We start from the raw sequence: 4,754 nt of genomic DNA, 5'->3' as shown, positions 1-4,754 counted from the left end.
GTAGTTGTCTTTGAAAAGTGCACCGTCGACTCAAGCTCCATTGTGATAAATCAATCAAGAACTGCAAGAACAGCTTGGTTAGAGGAAGTGCAATCAAAGCAGTTACATCTGAGATTTTCAGGCAGTCGTTCATATAAGTTGTTTGCTGCTAATTATTGACAGTTTTTTCAACTTGGCTTAAAGAAATTAAAACTGTTTCCTCAACAATAATTAATCAGGGTTCAGAGTATGAAAGCAAACAGGATGTATCCAGTGGCAATGTGGATTGTGAACAGTCTAAATGAGTTTTTCTTTTATAAGAAAAACAGATTTCTTAAAAAAAAAAAAAGGTACCACTTTACAATAAGGCTCCCCTTATAGATGCTAATAAATAGTTTATAGCTATATTATTAATTAATTTGTAAATGCTTTATAAACCATTATTAATGGTTTATTATGCATTAGTTAAGGGTGAGAAAGAGGAAAAAAACTGACCGGTTTCTTGCCAAATAGTGAGCCAAATGTGTTCACCTATATATTTCATCTAGAGTTGCTATATTAAACATTTCAGACTAAGTTACTATCCTGTAAGCACAATCAGCATTTGTAAACATGCCAGACTGGTTCAAACTGGAAATATTTTTTGTATGTCCTTAAATAAGCGTCCCAGTGGTCCATCAGGGTGTCGCGCTCCAGTTCCTCCTTAAGAAAAGTCAGTTTCTCTCGCTCCTTGTTAAGAAGGGCAGTTGCAGTAGGGGCAGGATTAGAAGAAGAATCTAAAGAACAAACAATTATTAAATTACAATACTAAAATAATTTATAATCTAAACTTGGGAAACTCAAATAAAATATTGATTAAAAACGGTTACAACTTGAATTTATAAAAAGCCACTTTGTAAAAATTATGTTATATACACATGTGGTGGTTCAGACATTTCTAAAACAAGGCAAATAATTCTTATGTGTACTGCCTTACCAGGGTGTTTAATATAAATTTAATGATGCACATAAACAAAACTAAAAATATACAACCAAGTGATATCAATCGTTTGGAATAACCAATAGTAATAGAGCTATTCACATGTTATGTGATGTTAGTTAGCCACTGTAGCTAGCAGCCAAATGGCTAGCTAGCTAGCATTATACTCACCTTCATGTCTAACTGCTGACGTCGTTGGCTTAGTGCAATCTAGATCATCCAGTCTCTGCTTTTTGTATCTCTTCGAACGTGTGCTAACTGTGTAAGTCGCAGACGCACACAAATTTTTATCTTCTGCTCCATCCATGGCGCAGCAACTTGAACGAGCGCCTTCAGTGTGTCTGTTCGTGCCCCTTTGGCTTGACCTTCCAGAGCGCTCCACTGCCTGTCACGCTCTGAGAGGAGGGGCTTTCCTTAATAAAGTTAACTGTGATTGGATGGTTGTATAAGCTCCTCTGCGTTTAAATTAAATTTGTTTTCCCTCCCTTTGGCAGCAGAACATATTTTTTTAGCATGAATCCAGCGGGTTAGATCTACATAACAAAGTCGGAGATACATTATAACAGGTGAGACAATCCTCTTTTTTGCGTGGGACTATTTTTGATTATAGGGCTTGTTTTATATTGCATGTGAAGTTCTTTAACTCTGAACCGATTTGCACTAGACTCCCATAGAGTATTTTACGGTGTTTCGAGGTGATAATAAAATAAATTACTCATTTTTTTCCACCAGAATGTCTTTGGGAATGAGATTGCGCGCCAGAATAGAAGGAAAACAAACTAAATATAAGGCACTAAGGCTCATTAAATGGCTGCAGAAGAAACACCTGCTAAAAAAGAAGCTTAGATGTCCTGTTTGTCACCATAAGATGAAAATGATTTCCGTGGTGAAGAAAGACCAATATATGTGGTATGTATAATGCATGATAATGTAGTGCATGTAGTAAATATAACAAAATATTTCGGTTATCAATGCAAGAGGGAGCATTAACCTCTTTTCATTATTATTTTCTTCATACTTAATTTTGTGATTATCTTTTCAATTAATGCTCTTGTTTAAGGGTCCATTTCTTTACTTAACTCATTGATATGTTCTCAGGTGCTGCAAAAGAGCAAGTCATAGGAAAGTTTCCAGAACAATTAGAACTGGCTCCCTCTTTGAGAAATCAAAAACATCTCTTTTCAGTTGGATGAATTTCATTTACAGGTATATGTAGATGTAGACATTAATAGCAATGCACCTTTCATAATTGAACACCAATACGAGACTTGTGAAATAAAATTAGGGCCTCAGTAAGTAATAATTGCCTCAATTTCTATCACAGATTTTCACAAGGGCTCAGGCTCAGACAAGTAGATATGATCGATGATGAAGTGGCTGGCAGCTCCAGAACACTAAGTAGCATGGCAAGACACATTCGACATGTTTGTATACGTGCAATTAAAAGACACAGAATAAACAATGGACACCGTCTTGGTGGTGACAGAGAATTTGTGGTTATAGATGAAAGCTGTCTCCGTCATCAGCGAAAGGTTGGTAAACTCTCAGACAGGTTTGTTAGAATCAATGCAGATCTGACTGTGTCCTCTAAACATGGAAACCTTTACCATAAGTAAAAAAAATTAGTAGAAGCAACCATCTTTTTGAATGTTTCTTTGTAGATATTTAATTTTATTCTTTTTCATTTTAATTCTGTTTAATTTTATTCTTTTTGTTTTCAGTATGCACGTGGACGCTTTGGAAATGCATGGAAAAGGAAGAAATGGGTATTTGGAATGATGGGAATTAAAGACAAAAGGCGAAGGCTCGTGTTAAAACTTGTTGAAAAACGATCAAGGCGCCACCTTGTTCCTCTGATCAGACAGCATGTTAAGTTGGGTAGTGCCATTATCAGTGATGAGTGGAGAGCCTAGAAAAATGTTTTGACAAACATAGGGTACAGACATTACACTGTAAATCACAGCAGGTGGTTTGTAGATCCTCAATCTGGCAGTCATACACAGCATATCGAAAGGGCTTGGATGACCATCAAAGGACATGTCCGTAGACTAAGAGGAAATCGCACTGAGAAGTTGCTGGAGGAACACCTGATGGTTCTTGAGTGGTCATCTTGGCTTGGTTCGCGACACCCTGATGGACCACTGGGACGCTTATTTAAGGACATACAAAAAATATTTCCAGTTTGAACCAGTCTGGCATGAACTTTTTTTGGAGTGGGTGACTGTTTGGTGTTTTAAAAAACACATTTAATGTTACATGTGTTACTCTTACAATACATTGCCATTTTTGACAGTAGTTAAATGTTATTTCAAGCACTGATTGTAATTTAGGTCTAAGTGTTATAAATGGTGACATTATACATTTAAGACTCACTTTTGGCAATTATAAATGTTTATTAGTGATTAATAAATGTTGACATGTTTTAAACTTTACGACAAAGCTATCTTTTGTCATTTATAAATGTTTATTAGTGATTAATAAATGGTGTTATGCTTTACACTTTACAATAAGGCTCCCATTTGGCATTTATAAATGTTTATTAGTCCTTAATAAATGTTGGCATGTTTTAAACTTTACAACAAAACTCTCTTTTGTCATTTATAATGTTTAGTAGTCAGTAATAAATGGTGTTATGCTTTACACTTTACAATAAGGCTCCCATTTGGCATTTATAAATGTTTATTAGTCCTTAATAAATGTTGACATGTTTTAAACTTTACAACAAAACTCTCTTTTGTCATTTATGTTTAGTAGTCATTAATAAATGGTGTTATGCTTTACACTTTACAATAAGGCTCCCATTTGGCATTTATAAATGTTTATTAGTCATAAATAAATGGTGTCATGCTTTACACTTTACAATAAGGCTCCCATTTGGCATTTATAAATATTTATTATTCATTAATAAATGGTTTTATGCTTTACACTTTACAACAAAGCTCCGATTGATAGTTGTGGATATTTATAATGCATTTCTGAAGTACAATTTTTATATGATAAAAAATATGTTTACAAATGCTGATTGTGCTTACAGGATAGTAACTTAGTCTGAAATGTTTAATATAGCAACTCTAGATGAAATATATAGGTGAACACATTTGGCTCACTATTTGGCAAGAAACCGGTCAGTTTTTTTCCTCCTTCTCACCCTTAACTAATGCATAATAAACCATTAATAATGGTTTATAAAGCATTTACAAATTAATTAATAATATAGCTATAAACTATTTATTAGCATCTATAAGGGGAGCCTTATTGTAAAGTGGTACCAAAAAAATGTTACAATTAGAGTGTAAATTAGTAGGAACAGTTGGCTGCATCCAGCAATATATAGCTTCAAGTCTTTATTGTAGGAGAAGCTATAAAGAAGATCAGATTAGATCTCTTGTGTGTCTCATAAATTATTATTATCTTTTTTAGTACTGTTAAGGAAATGTGTTGTCATAGCAAATTAGCAAGAAAATTCCAGTGAAGTTAGCAGATTTGGGAATATTTTCAGCAAATACACTTTTTCAGATTAATTGGAAGTATGACATTTATTGGCAACTAACCATTCACTATAAATCTACCAAGCTAAAATACTAACTGAAAAGTGAAAAGTACCACATTTACACTTGTATATCAAAGACTTTTGTTGACAGTTTATTGACAGACTAGAAAGCGAGTTGCTTTTTTTAATATAAAGATAATGCATTGGTTCTGCAATGGTGGAATAATTTAAAGAGAGTTTTCTGATTATGTCTGAGAACTAAAAGATAAACTGATGCTTAGAGGCAGCGGAGCAAATGTGAAACTC

General features: G+C 34.0%; 1 long non-coding RNA gene across 1 annotated transcript; it reads left to right on the top strand.

Annotated features, from left to right (window-relative positions):
• The first annotated feature begins 1,369 nt into the window (after positions 1-1,369).
• On the top strand, positions 1,370-3,531 carry LOC308385804. Its single transcript, XR_013969650.1, has 3 exons — positions 1,370-1,524; positions 1,691-1,867; positions 2,680-3,531. It is a non-coding gene; the product is annotated as an uncharacterized lncRNA (long non-coding RNA).
• Positions 3,532-4,754: the final 1,223 nt, after the last annotated feature.

Source organism: Rhamphochromis sp. 'chilingali' (assembly GCF_963969265.1).
Source record: "Rhamphochromis sp. 'chilingali' genome assembly, chromosome: 18".
Classification (NCBI taxonomy): domain Eukaryota; kingdom Metazoa; phylum Chordata; class Actinopteri; order Cichliformes; family Cichlidae; genus Rhamphochromis; species Rhamphochromis sp. 'chilingali'.
This window is presented reverse-complemented; position numbering and strand designations above follow the sequence as displayed.